Here is a 14,661-nt window from a genome sequence, read left to right as displayed (position 1 = left end):
TTCTCAGCTGGGTCACCTTGACCCAGTCACTTAACCTCACTGCATTTGGGGGTCTTCCTTCCCTGTCAGGGTCATGATAGCTTTCATCAGAGCACCCGGATGCAGTGCCCACCGGTGGGTTTCCCTAAGTCATGGGAGGAAAGGCAGACTCTCCTGCTTTCTCTTCCCTGTTCCTTCCCGAATGCCCTTTCTAAACCCCCACGCCCTCCCCGCTTCCTCCCTGCTGGCTAGGCTTGCCCACAGCCCTCTGGAGCCCTCTGCGCCATGCTCCCAGGGCAGGGCTCCAGGACTCACCGTCTGGCACCCACCATCCAGTGTGTCCTCACCGCCACGGAGGCTGCCTGTGGCCCCGGCCACCTGGAATCTGAGGCCAGGGGACCTGCAGGCCCGTGTCCTGCTGAGTATGCTGGCCCTGAGCCTCACCTGGAGTGACCCTCACCCCAGGGACAGGACAGTCAGGACAGGACAGCAGGGCATGGGGTTGGCTGGCCCCATTTGTCAGAAACACAAGCCTTTCCAGCCAGGCCAGGCCAGGCCAGGCCATTAGCCTAAGGGAGCTATGGCCTAAAGACCTTCCCACCCTAGGCCCACACCCCAGCAAGTCCTTCCTTCTCCCAGGGGTGCTGAGGAAAGGGGGAGCCCCACACCTGCCCCCTTTGTCGAGCACCTACTGTGTGCCTGGGGCTCACGTTCCACACTTTGCATGCCCCACATCGTATAGTTCTAATATACTTACCCCAGAGGGATTACTGATTGGCCCACTGTACAGAAGAAGAAACTCAGGGTCAGAGAGGTTGACCACCATGTCCAACTACCGGCTCTGCGCTTTTCCCCCTCCTTCCCCCCCCTTCCCCCCCCCCTTTTTGAAAAGCGTGAAATATTTCGAATGTACAGAAAGGTATAGAGAGGAATATAATGCACCCCCAGATCCGGTAATTATTTCACTATATTTTCTTCAGTTCTGTTTTCTCAAAGAAATAGAGGATATCAGAAGCAGTGGATGCCCACCCTTCTGCCCCCTCCCACCTCCACCCTGGAGCTGTGGTGGCCCCTTCCCATCTGTTTCCATGGCCTTTGTTCCTACCTACATGTCCCTAAACGATAAATGGGAGTGTCCTGTGTGCACATTCCTTTTTACAGTCCGTATTGGGGTGTAATTTACCTACAGTCGAGGTCACCAGCCTCGGGTGTACAGCTGGGTCCTGAGTGTACTGCAGTGGGGTCACCGCAAATCAGCACACAGGACTTTTCCATCCCAGAATGGCTCCCCACGCACCGCCCCCCATAGCCTCCCCCCCACCATCCTGACTGCTGTCACCCTCAGTTAGCTTTGGCTGTAAGGGGCCTGAACCAGACAGCCTGCGGCTGCTCCATCTGGGTGCTTCTGGCTAGTTACTCCTGACTTTGCACGTATTTCATCCCATACCCTTCTTATCTATCCCTGCTCCTGAGGGCCGGTATTTTGGTGGTTTCACAAAGTGTTTTTACATTTTACAAACTCGACCTGACTGCCTTGCACTTTTCTCCCCGGGGCTTCGCTTAGATTGATCTGGGCAGTGACCTCGGCCTCCCTCGCAGGCATCTTCTGGAGGTCACCCTGCGGGGCCCAGGCGCCCGCCCGCCCCGGCGCCAGACTGTCCAGCAGCTCCGGGGTTAAAGCGCCGCAGACCGACTTGGCTGGGGGCGGGGCGGTGGCGTCCGCGGCGGGTCCCCAGCCTGGGACCCCCCAAGCCAAGCCTCCCAGCCTCCCCGAGGGCGCCCCCAGCCCGGGACCCCCCAGGCCAAGCCTGCCAGCCTCCCCGAGGGCGTCCCACCCCAGGGCTCAGCCGCTGCCGGCCCTTTTGAGAAGCGCGTACGTTTCGAAAGGCGCAGCCGCACCTCGGACCCCTCCCGGGCCCCTCGGCACACGGGAAGTTCAGGGAGGAAGCTGAGCGCGGCGCGCGCCGGGCGGCCCGCGGGCCGGATGACTAAGTTTGGCCGCGCGCCCCGCCGCCGGTTGCCTTTTATGGCGGACTCGCCGGCAGCGGACGTGGCCTCCCGGGCCCCCCCACCCACCCCCGGCCGAGGGGCTGAGGGCACGACTGCGAGGGGCCGGGCGGCGGCGGGGGGTTGCGGGCGCTTCCCCGAGGGCCGCCCATCCTCTCCCCCCACCTCCCCCACCCCACCCCTTCCCCCAGCTGGCCAGGCCCAGCCTCCCAGATTTACCGAGAGGGAAACTGAGGTCCGGGGAGGGGCGGAGCCCTGCCAAGGTCACATCGCACCACGGCGGGGTGGCACCCGATGACACCCAAAGGCCCTGCTTCCCAGCCCAGGGCCGGGACAAAGATGACACACTCCCAAGGGCGCGCAGCTGCATTTATTGAGCACCCACTGTTTGTCTCCCGGCCTCCAGATTTCTCGGCTTCACAGCAGTCCTTTCAGAGCGGGTTTGGGTCCGCGAACCACAGCTCAACGCGGGCTCTCCCCGGAGGGGAGAAGCAGCTCCCCCTTGGTCCTCCCCCTCACCTGCCCCTGGCTGGCTGTTGTACTTTACGTTTGCGGGGAGATGAAAATCATCTCCCCATTTAACAGATGGTAGACTGAAGCTGTGAGCCCCAGGTCGGGGAGCTAAGTGGCAATGCGAGGGGCCTAACGTAAGTATGTCTGGGAGCAGGTACCCCAATCCTAGGGGCGTCAGAACTCACATACACCCCACACGGAATAGAATTCCTGTGCGTCTGTGCGGAGCTGCGTCGCACCGCGACCCTCGGGGCACGTGTATGGTTTCCTGCTGGTCTTCAGTCCCCGCCCCCGGCCCTGCCACGCTGTGGGCCTCCGTTTGTTCAAACGCAAAATGCGGGGAGTACAGGGGGTCCGGTTTGGAGTGGGGAGCGCGCTCGGGGTGATGGTCTGGGAGGAGAGAGGCAGGGATTTAGAACACCCGGGCGCTGGGCTATGCCCCCCTCCCAACCCGGGGCGCTCAGGCCCGCGACAGCTCCCTGGGGGGAGGGGCATGGGGGGGCGGCCCAGGCAAACCTCGGCGGCGGCGGCGGCCGGGCCTGTGAGGCCAGCGCCCCCTCCCCGGGCGCTCCCAAACCTCGCCTTTTATGGAGAGGAAGTTGGGCCAAGTGGGCCGGGCCGGCCCGAGGGGCGGGGTGGGGACCTGGAGCTCCGGCCCGGCCCGCGCTGGACACGCACTGGGAGCATCAGGCTTATCTCCGAGCGGCCCTGGGACGCGGGAGGCCCCGAGCCACGGCCACGTGAGCCGCGCGGGCCTGGGAACGCCAGATAATAAACACCCCACCCCGGCCCCCAGCGGCCGGCCGAGCCCAGGGGAGGCGGAGCCTCCACCTCTGCCGGCCAAGCCTGGCCCTGGCCTTGGGCTCCTACGACCTGCCTGGGGATGGGTCTGAGCACGCTCACCTTGGGACCCCAGACAGTTACTTACCTGAGGTGTCCAGATGGGCTCCCACCCTCTGATATGACTTAGACACACCCCCTCCCCGCTCCCCTGACCTGGGAGAGTCAGGGCCTCTGTCCTGCAGCTCAGTGTCTCCCGGTCCAGACCCCCAACAAAGTTCTCCTCCACCTTCAACAGCCACCAGCTCCAGCCCTGGCCACTGTACGGGAGGAGGGCCGGGATGGGCTGTGGGATTCTGGGAACCCAGTATTCCACCACATCCGTGTGGTCCAGAGTCCAGCTGGGACCCTGCAAGGCTGGTTTGAGGCCACTGGGCTCCATTTTGCAGGTGGGCACACTGAGGCCCAGAGACAGCAGGGTGTGATTCAGGGTGCTGCGAAGGTTCTGCTCTTCTGTCGTGGGGCCTCATGAACCCCGACCAGAGGGTCTGGACACGGGGAATGCTGTCCCAGCTATGCCCGAAGAGATTCTCCTGAGTCCCCCCCAGAAATCGCCAGGCCTTGGAGGGAGTTCACAGGCCCGAGGAGCTGAGCGGCAGAAGATGGGGCTGCCGCAGGGCCTGAAGACCCTCGTCCAGCCCTGCTGCAAATGCTCCGCGACACCCACACAATCCCCTCCTTCCTCCGGGGTCAGCAAGACCTGGCCAGGAGTCCTGGCGCTGCCCTTCCTAAGGGTGGGGGCCCCTAAGGTCTCTAGGCCCATAGTGGATACTTCCCCTGCCCCCAGGCCTGGGGTGACATTTCAGTGGAGGATAGGGACAGGTGGGCGGAGGTGTGCACGTGTATTTTCAGATTCCTGAGCTGGAAGCCTGGCGTCACACCCCGTACACCCTCCGGGAAAGGTGACTGTCATGACTAAGCCTACATATGCCTACAAGTGCCCCTGGATGACAGGGCGAGGCCAGATTCCAGCCCCTGCACTTTGTCCTTTGCTCTCCGCTCATAAGGACCCTGGGAGTGGGCTAGGGCAGAACCAGGAAGCTTAGCTTATCTGCTGATACATGAACACCTTTCTCCTCCTCCCTACACCCCCCCACCCCCTCCCCCAAAACCAACCATGAGCAGGTACCACAGAGAGGCCACTGGCCCCCGGTTCTTCCCTGGAAACAAGAGCAGTTGTAACCACAGCCCAGCAACTCCGTGTCTTTTTTGGTTTTTTTTGGCTGCGCTTACATGGTATGCAGGATCTTCCCGGACCAGTGATCGAACCCGTGCCCCCTGCCTTGGGAAGGCGGAGTCTTAACCACTAGACCACCAAGGAAGTCCAGCTCCGTGGTTGTTTTCGTTTTTTGTTTATTTGAATTAATTAATTAATTAATTTTTGGCTGCGTTGGGTCTTCGTTGCTGCGCGTGGGCTTTCTCTAGCTGTGGCGAGCAGGGGCTGCTCTTCGTTGCGGTGTACGGACTTCTCACTGCGGTGGCTTCTCTTGCTGCGGAGCACGGGCTCTAGGCGCACAGGCTTCAGTAGCTGTGGCACGTGGGCTCAGTAGTTGTGGCTCGTGGGCTCCAGAGCACAGGCTCAGTAGTTGTGGCGCACGGGCCTAGTTGCTCCACAGCATGTGGGATCTTCCCGGACCGGGGCTGGAACCCATGTCGCCTGCATCGGCAGGCAGATACTTTTTTTTTTTTAATAATTTTTTTAAAAAAATTATTTTCTTTATTTATTTTTGGCCGTGTTGGGTCTTCGTTGCTGCGCGGGCTTTCTCTAGTTGCAGCGAGCGGGGGCTACTCTTCGTTGCAGTGCGCGGGCTTCTCATTGCAGTGGCTTCTCTTGTTGCGGAGCACAGGCTCTAGGTGCGCGGGCTTCAGTAGTTGTGGCACGCGGGCTCAGTAGTTGTGACTCGTGGGCTCTAGAGTGCGGGCTCAGTAGTTGTGGCGCACGAGCTTAGTTGCTCTGCAGCATGTGGGATCTTCCCAGACCAGGGCTCAAACCCGTGTCCCCTGCATTGGCAGGCGGATTCTAAACCACTGAGCCACCAGGGCAGCCCCAGCTGCATGTTTTTTGACGCCTCGACTTACAGTCTGGTTTCGTCCTTCCAGCAGCCCCACACAGTTTTTACCCCCTTTTTAAAAAAGTTAATTAATTTATTTTTTGGCTGTGTTGGGTCTTCGTTGCTGCGTACGGGCTTTGTCTAGTTGCAGCGAGCAGGGGCTATTCTTTGTTGCGGTGCGCGGGCTTCTCACTCGGTGGCTTCTCTTGTTGCAGAGCACAGACTTTAGGAGCGTGGGCTTCAGTAGTTGTGGCATAAGGGCTCAGTAGATGTGGCTCGCCGGCTCTAGAGCACAGGCTCTGGAGTTGTGGTGCATTGGCTTAGCTGCTCCACAGCATGTGGGATCTTCCCGGACCAGGGCTCCAACCCGTGTCCCCTGCATTGGCAGGCGGATTCTTAACCACTGTGACACCAGGGAAGTCCTCACCCCCATTTTACAAGTGAGAAAACTGAGGGCCTTTGCCAGTAAAGTGACTTGCCCAGAGTCACAGAGATGGCAGATATTCCCCCTCTTGCCATCTTTCCCTGGCTGTGTGTGACCTTGGGCATGTCCCCTCACTCCTCTGGGCTTCACCTGGATTTGGGGAAACATGAAGGCCCCTGCCTCATGGGGCAGTTAATGGGGAGTGAGCAGGACAGGGCCTGCCTCCTAGAGGCTCATGAAGGGCATCTGGGCATGTAGCGACAGTCGGTCCCAGCTGGGGGCTCACCACCTCACCTCATGCAGGTAAGTGTGGCCCTGCATGAACGTGAGTGAGCTGCGTGCTCCCCATACCCCAGGCAGGTCCCCAACCTCGACTGTCAGCTTTGCTACCCACGACTTAAAACATCATGATGAAAGCTGCCCTTCCTGCCTCTTGGGGTTGCCATGGGATAAAATCAAATTATAGAACATCAGAAAAATGAAAGAGTATCACAGACACATAGGTTATTATTCTCATTACTATTATTATAATTATTTGTATAGTGCTAGTATTTCTAATACAAACTTCTACTTGGCCAGAGACAGACAGAAATCTGAAATCTGAGGCTACAGAGTTTGTTTTGGAGCCTCCTGGGCCCTTTCATAATGGAGAGCCATCTGCTGAAACATCAGACATGGCCCTCCCCTCTCCCGCTCCCCCACCCTCTATAGCTCCCCATTACCATTGCGGACAAAGTCCCAGCTCCTGAGTTCACGCCAGTCCTCTGAGAACACACCCACCCCAGGCATCCTGGGCGCCAGCAAATCTCCAGACCTGGGAAGCACTTTCCCACCTCCTGGCTGAGTTCCAAGGCTGCGTTCTTGCTGTGTGGCCCTGCATCTTGCTTTCCTTCTCTGGGCCAAGGCTGAGGCTGACTAGGAGAGGAAGGGGCACCTGACAGCTTTGGGGGAGGGCAGCACAGAGGCCCTGCAGCTGTCACCTGTTGCAGAGTTCTAGTTCCTTGTTTCCAGCCAGTTCTTTGGTGAGTGTCATGGTACCCCCAGCGCTGGACCCCAGAGGCTGGCCCCGTAAACTTGCGTCTGCAGGGTGTCCAACTTCCAGGAGGGCCTGTTTCTTGCCCTTATGGGCTCCAGAACCCAAGCTTAACCCAGCTATTCGAGCCTAGCTCTGACCCTGCCTACCTCAGTCTCCCCACCTGTACAATGGGACCTGAATTCAAGGCCCAGTACATTCCTTCCAAGGGGTAAGGACTCACAGCCCCCACTGAGCTGTGCTAAGAGGGCTCCACCAACCCCATGCCCACCCCAACCCTGCTCACCCAGTTGGGGTCTTTCTCAGATGGGGCCTCCATGTACTCTACTGAGTGTTGGCCAGAACAAAAATGGTGTTGAGCCCAGATCTCCCCATTAAGGTTTCTATGGACTCAATTTCCAAAGTTCCCAGCCACATCAGATATTTGCAGTTCTCCCAACATACCTTCTGTCAAGCCCCCTCTAAATTGTCTCCTTTGTGAACTCCTATTCATACTTCAAAGCCCAGCCAAAAAGACCCCTCCTGTGGAAAGCCTTGCTTGATCCTTGGGCTGGGTTGCTCTTCCTCCAGTTCAGCTCCTCACACGTTCAGGATATCAAACAGTTGTTTTCCCTGGAGACTTCCGGAGAACAAGGCTCAAGTCTGACCTGTGAGTGATATCAGACACTGGGTGAGTCAGCTGCAGCCCAGAGACCTGAGGACTTCTTGTGACATCCAGCCTCCCATACACCCATCCCGTCAACATCCGCTGGAAGGTGTGAGCCCTGAGCTGGCCAAACCCCTTCCTCCCCAGGCCTGTTCCTCATCAGCTTTGGCAGTCCTGGGACATCATTCCTGCTAGGGCTGTGCCCACACCCTCCTGGCACAGGGTGTTCACACCCTTGAGAGCCAGTACATCCATTCCTGTGACCTCTGTCCCTTCTGTAGAGAACTGGATCCATCCATCTTCCCTTCCTCCCTTCCTTTCTTCCATCTGAAGATAGACGCCCAAAGCTGGGGTTTCCCTGGTAGAGCAGTGGTTAAGAATCCAGCTGCCAATGCAGGGGACATGGGCTTGAGCCCTGGTCCAGGAAGATCCCACATGCCGCAGAGCAACTATGCCCTTGCGCCACAACTACTGAGCCTGCGAGCCACAGCTACTGAGCCTGTGTGCCGCAACTACTGAAGCCCACACACCTAGAGCCCATGCGCCACAACAAGAGAAGCCCCCGCAGTGAGAAGCCCGTGCACCGCAACGAAGAGTAGCCCCCGCTCACCGCAACTAGAGAATGCCCGCACGCAGCAATGGAGACCCAAAAAAAGAAAAAAAAAAAGAAGCCCAAAATGGTACTGACTATACACCCTGAGATGGGGATCCCACAGTGATCAAAACAAATGTGGTCCCTGCCTTTGCAGCATGGAGGGAGAGAATAAACCTATGATCACACAGATACACCCAAGAATCAGCTGTGACGAGCATGACAAAGAAGTGCAGGAGCCACAAGAACCCTGCCCTTGTCTAGGGATCCCCCTGGACCAGGTGATGTTTACACCGAGCCCTGAAGGATAAGCAGAACTTCAAGAAGCAGAAAGGATGTGTGTGGGAAGAAGGGTCCATTACAGACAGACAGAACAGCAAGTGCAAAGGCCCTGAGGCAGGCGGGAGTTTGGTGCTCTAAGGGCTAGAGGCCAGCATGTCTGGAGTGTAGAGTGAGGCTGGCGGGAGCGGGGGGTGGGGGTGGGGTGGGGGGACGGGCAGCCACACTCCCAAACTAGCTGCCGTCTAGGCAAGGACGCACATTATCATTGTGCAGCTACTTGGATTGCCACAAACTGAACACTCACAGTACCCAGCACCCAGATCAAGAGACATGTGCAGGTCCCTCCATCACATCCTTTCCAGTCGGTCCTCCCCAAAGGGCACCGTTGGCCTGACCTCTGCACACAGATGAACACAGGATCATAGAGAATCTGATCTTGCGTGTGAAGTGGGATCTCACTGTGGTTTGCATTTGCATCTCCCGGATGACCCGTGATGTCAACACTCTTTTTATCTTTGCTGGCGATGTGGAGATTTGGGTGGCCTCTTGTTTAAAATACCCCTTCATGGGAATTCCCTGGTGGTCTAGCGGTTAGGGCCCCGCACTTTCACTGCCGTGGCCTGGGTTCAATCCCTAGTCGGGGAACTGAGATCCCACAAGCCTTGTGGCATGGCTAAAAAAATAAAAATAAAATGCCCCTTCACTTCTTTTTCTCATTCCCCTCCCTGCCTTTCCCCTCTCTTTCTTGCCCAAAGGCTATACCGGTATTCTCTGGTGGAAGAACAATCCAGAAGGAGATGAAGGCTCCCTCCTCCCCACAACCCACCCCTCTTGGGCCCTGCTCTGTGTGTGACAGGCCCGGAGACCAGGGAGAGGCACAGCGCTGCACATGCGCACACATGTCCCCTGTTGGAGCCCCCGCCCTTCCTGCAGCCCCCCAGTGAGCCTGGGACGGACCAGATGCGGTACATGGTCTTCGTGTCACAGAGGCACAGTACGCCTGGCCCAAGTCGCCAGCAATGGCCACCCTGGACTGGCTCCGAGCAGGCCCAGCTCCAATGTGTCTGTTGGCTCACCTGTCCCCTCCCTACAGCTCTGCGACGTAGATGAGTGAGTTTGCCGAGGCCGCCAACACACAACCTGCTCAGCTGTGTCCCCAGAGAGGAGATTTCAGAGCTGGACACAGAACTTTCCACCCACTTCTGCAGTCCCCTGCCTACATGTCTGGGAACCAGGATGACCCAGCCCGGGCCCTGCCCTCCAGGGTCCCCCCACCCACAGAGAGGGAGCAACTAGGGGTAGACAGGAGGCCCCTGAGCCAGGGCCTTTGAGGGACCTGGAGTCCTTCTGACTCAGGGAGGGATGAGGGACCAGGCCCTCATCCTCGTCAGATGCACGTCAGCAGGGCTGCGTCTGGCCAGACCTGGACCACCAGGACGGTGTGTGCTTCCTGCCAGAAGGAGTAGGTCTTGCACGGCTTCTGGGCTGTCTCAGCAGGTCGGCTTTAGAGCCATCTTGGCCGAGGGGAGCGGGGTCCTGCACCCATCCTGGACAGACCAGCCTGGTACTCCCGGCAGAAAACTTAGCATCCTCCTCGCCATCCTGGCAGCACACAAAATGCGAAGCCCCAGCCCTCCAGGCCTGGGCTCTGGCTTGCCCCACGTGCTGTGTGATGCTGGGGAGACTCTGCCCATCTCTGGGCCTTGGTTTCCCCTTTGGTAAGTAGGCCGGTGATGGTCACCTTCCAGGCTGTCTGTGACAAGCCCCTGAAAGGTCAGGAAGGCCCACTCAGAGGGCACGATCCACACTCGGTCCTGCTGCCCCTGGTGGGCTCAGGGGTGCCGAGTCCCTTTCCGAGGACATCCAGGGGTGAGGGACAGAACTGAGTCCTACTTAACACAGAGCCTGAAAGTGGATCAGAAAAGGAAGGACCAGGGTCCCCAAAAGCCGGGACGCCGAGCTGACCGTTCTGTGGGGCCTCGCGGTGGGAAGAGGGTGCTATGTTCTTTCCTGGGGTCCCCAGCTGCTCTGGGGCTCCCTTCGCTCTGGCTTAGCTAAGAGGGCACAGCATGCAGCCCCCTGGCCCTGTGCACAGTGGGTTTATCGCTGAGTCCTACCTGGGTCTGGACCAACCCCCCAGCCTGGCCACTACGTGTTCTGGGTCATAGGTGTGGGCACACGTGTCCTCAGGTGCACCTGTGTGCCCCCAGTGCTGGGGTCTCAGCAGCCCGGATGACTCAGACAGCCCGAATTACTCACTGGGGACCTGGGAAGTGGAGGGAACAGGGCCCCTCTGGGGAGGGGGAACCCTGGTTTCGGCCCCCGGCCCCCAACAGGGGCTGCTGTGCCAGGGGAAACCCCTTCCCCGCCTGACCCATCACACCCAAGCCTGAGATGGGGCTTCTCTGGGCTCGTACAGAACCAGTCTCATGGGTTCAGGACTGTGTCCCAGTGGACAGTGCAGGCCAAGGGGAGGGGCTGGTCCCCTGTCTCCCCGGCAGCTGGCACAGGGCTGGGCGTAGGGGAGACATCAGGAAGCTCAGGCCACCGAGCCGGCTCAGGTTCCTGGCCAGCCCAGCCGGCGGCTGAGATTTCTGGCCGAGGAGGGCCTGGTTACACGGCTGCGCGGCCCAGCTGATTGGGTTTCCACTTGGATGGGCCCCAGGCCCCAGGCTGGAGGAGCCAGCGCTAGCTGAGGAGGGCCCCACGGGGGGCCCCAGGCGCGCCCCACGGCCAAGCAGGGAGCCCGCTCTGCACTGCCCACTGACCACCCTGAGCCTCGGTTTGCCCACCTGAGAACAGCAGCCCCCTGGAGGCTCAGGGACTCAGGGCGCCCCCTCGAGACTGGCTGTGGGCCTTTGCGCTGCTCCAGCCCAGACTCCTGGGTTCCGGTAATCAGTAATTGATTCTCGCTCTCACTGATCCCAGCTGGCTCCTCTGAGAAATGGGGAGATTCCTGCTTGGCCGGCAGGGGCGCGGTGAGCGTTCTGTGTGCGCAGGTGGGTCTGGCTCTGCTTCCGCGGGCCCTTGGGGACTCTGTCTTCCCTGTCCTGTCGCTGATGCGCTGCGGATGCGGCTTCGCCCTGAGGTAGGTGAGCCTGAGGCTCCTGAGTCACCTCGGCCCCACCCACCCGCCTGCACTTTCCCAACGCCTCCCTTCCCCCTTCCTGTTCCCCTTTCACTTCCTCCGGCCCCTCCAGCTGGGGAGCTGTACCTCCGCTCCCCCAGCTCCCCCAGCTCCTAGGGCATTTCGGAGCCCCTGGCCCAGCCAGGAGGGGAGCCGGAACAAGGCCACCCAGCCAGGAAGGGGCTGAGCCCCCACCAGTGGCCCCAGGCGCCTGGCATGGGAGAGCCCACGTCACTGACTGCTTCTGGTCCCCCTGGGGCCAGACGCCCCCCTGCCCCTTTTCACAGCCCAGGGACAGAGGCCTGAGGCGCAGGGTCCCCTGGCCTCCTGTCTGTGCCATTCCCGTGGGCATGTTTGCCAACACTCTGGGGCGTCAGGCCCAGGAGCTCCAGAACCCTGCTTGGCCTGAACTTGAAATTGCTGCTGACCCCACCCCACGTGGTCCAACCTGTCCCCCAGCTTCTCAGGCCTCTGTCTGGGGAACCAGAGGAACCTGGCATCTGAGGGATGTCTTGGTTGCCAGATGACTCGGAGCAGGTCACCACCCACTCCCGGTGGGCTGAGGTGGGCCCAGGTGAGAAGTGGACCTCAAAGGCCTCCTGGGACCACAACTGGGGCGGGGGGCATGAGGCCAGATGCCCCCTGTCTGTCTGGACGGCTGTCACCCCAAGGGGCCTCTGCCTCTCAGCACTCAGGGTCTGCCTGGGTCACCTCGGTTCTCATCTGGAGAACGGAGACAGCTAGCCCTCCCAGCAGAAGACTCCAGGGACCAGCAGAAGGGGCTCAGCTGGGTGTGTGTAGTGGGGGAAGCCCAGGGAAACTTACGTCTATTTCTGAAAAATTCAATCAAATAAGCAAGGCTGGGAACTCCCCAGGAGGGTGGCGTTTCTCTGGGTGCCCTGGGGGACAGGAAGAGAGAGGGTGGTTTTTAAGGATTTTTAAAAACACTCCCAAGAAGTGTTGGAAGTTCCCAGTTTCTCCGGAGCAGGGATCCCCCTCGGGCGGATAGCTCTGTCAGGGAGGACAGGAGGCCCAGGGCAGGCTGAGGGGCTGGAGGCTGCCCACTGACAGCCCTGGGAGAGACTCTGGCTAGAGGCCAGGCCAGGATGGGGACCAAGGCCCTGGCTGACGCCCAGGAGAGCACACAGGGCCCAGCCCATCCTTCCCGCCTCCGGGGCCCCCTTCAGCTGGCTGGGCACCTCCTCAGAGGGCCTTCCCTGACTCCCTCCTTCCTGAGAAAATCCACTGCTTTCCTTCTTGGGCATCAGCACTTGTTCTCTTTGGCTCTCTTGTTTGAGGTCTGTCTCAGGGATCACACCTGCTTTATTCAGTGTGTTGTCTGGTGCTCTTCTTCTCTGGAAGCACGTCTGGCTGGTCGGTGCTGGTGTGTGGAATGCAGGAGCAGTGTGATCCAGGATGTTGAGCTGCTGCCTGTGCTCTTGCTGTGTAGTCCTGACTGGGTCAGTTCCCCACTCTGGGCAGGAAAGCTTACTGCTGTTATGGTAGAGGAGGGAGGAAGTCATAGCCGAGTTCCTGGAGGTGGCAGCCCAGAGCTGGCCCTGGAGGCAGAGGCACCCCAAGCCCAGTCCCTCCCAGGACCTTAGGAATCCAGAAGTCCAGAATTGCCTCTTGAGACCATCCTGGGAGCAGGGGACGAGGGCAGGGGAAAGAGGTGGTGACAGCGTGCAGGCCTGGGGCTCAGGACCCCCTGTTGTGTAACCAAGGGCTAGTGGCTGTCTTCTCTGGGCCTCAGGAGATAAGCACTGAGGACAGAGGTGGGACCCAAGAATTTAGACTTTGGAACAGCCTTTGGTCCCAGTCCCTGAGGACACTGCAGGGGACACTGCAGAGGCAGTGAGAGGCCTCCAGGCCCTACACCTGGAATCCCTCACACCGGACTCCAAGCCCTTTTCCAGTCTGGCCTCAGTTTCCTCATCTGTAGCAAGAGGCGTATTTGCTAGAATGCTGCCCATCAGTTGCTCCTCAGTGAGGACCCACAGTGCGCAGGGGCTCTGCCCTCCTGGAGCCAACAGTCTAAGGTCTTCCTAAGGTCTCCCCTTCTCTGTCCTGCCTCAGTTTCTTCCTCTGAAAAATGGAGCTTGGTTTCCCCGCGGGTCAGGGCAGCAGTGGGGTCCGAACACCCAGAGCAAGGCGGCCGGGTGGCCAGTTCTGGAGGAAGGTGGGGAGTGGTCCTTTGCTATGGGCTGTAAAGGTCGCCTGGCCTGGAGGCCTCTCAGGGAGGGGAACCGCAAGAGGAAAAAAAAAAAGCACCAGAAAGGCAAGTGAAGTCCCCATTGGCTGAGCCGGCTAAGGGCCGCGGGGGCTGTGTGCCTGCCCCGGTGACAGCTCTGAAAACTCCCTGCAAGGGCAAAGAACCTGTTCACTTCCTCTCCGGAGGTCTCCTCCCTCTTCCTCTGGCCCCTCCACTTCCTCTTTTCCTCCTCTGGCTGCTGTCTCTCTTCAGCTCCTTCTCTCCCGCTAGGCCTGCGGCCCCCACCCCCCACCCCTCCATCTTCCCAGGGTCCTTTCTCAGGGCCTAGGACACCCAAGCGGTCACTTATTCATTCAACAGATCAGAGCCCCGGGGAGGGTATGGTGGGTGGAGATGGACGGACCAGAGACCCGAAAGGGCTGACAGTCTGGTCGGGGAGGCCCAGTTATAAATGCCGGCCCTGTGCAGTGGTCTTGGGGGGAGGGGGGATATGCTGCAGATGCCAAAGGACTCCCTCAGGTAGGGGCCTTCTGGGATGGGCCTTGAAGGATGCATAGGAGACTCCCAGCTGCCGCAGACAGAGGGCCGGGAGTAGTGCAGCCTGAGCTCGGTGCTTTTGCCCCTTGGCCGGCCCCTGGTTGAGAAGCGGCGAGGTGGCAGCACAGGTCCTGCTTGGGGACCAGCCTTGCTCTCCACCCCATGTAGCTGCCTGGAGCCACCAAAGTCTCCCACGCCTTGGCCTGCAGCCCTGGTCCCAGTCTGTCTGGCACCCACCAGGCTCAGTGAACAGCCCAGAGCAGCCCTCATCGGCCGGCAGCAAAGAGGGTCACCCACCCCCCCCAACCCCCCACCACAGCTCCTGAATCACAGGGTTGGCAGGTCCCAGGGTGGCTGGCCGGACGCCCGTGAATGAGACACACAAGGCCAGGGACAGGGCAGTCCGGCCCCTGGGAAG

At 59.9% G+C, this 14,661-nt stretch overlaps 1 long non-coding RNA gene across 2 annotated transcripts; it reads right to left on the bottom strand.

Moving 5' to 3' along the window:
- Positions 1 to 2,171: 2,171 nt before the first annotated feature.
- Positions 2,172 to 14,661, bottom strand: LOC109552131 (uncharacterized). Of its 2 annotated transcripts, none has more exons than XR_012325955.1 (5): positions 12,813 to 14,661; positions 12,320 to 12,393; positions 11,160 to 11,450; positions 7,292 to 7,494; positions 2,172 to 5,766 (listed from the first exon to the last, which is right to left on the bottom strand). It is a non-coding gene; the product is annotated as an uncharacterized lncRNA (long non-coding RNA). The 2 variants fall into 2 exon arrangements; XR_012325954.1 differs by lacking the exon at positions 2,172 to 5,766 and adding an exon at positions 5,773 to 6,729 and having other exon boundaries at positions 12,813 to 14,654.

Source organism: Tursiops truncatus, chromosome 15 (genome assembly GCF_011762595.2).
Source record: "Tursiops truncatus isolate mTurTru1 chromosome 15, mTurTru1.mat.Y, whole genome shotgun sequence".
Lineage (NCBI taxonomy): Eukaryota > Metazoa > Chordata > Mammalia > Artiodactyla > Delphinidae > Tursiops > Tursiops truncatus.
The sequence above is the reverse complement of the archived record's forward strand: the minus strand, read 5'-3'. Positions and strand labels throughout refer to the sequence as shown.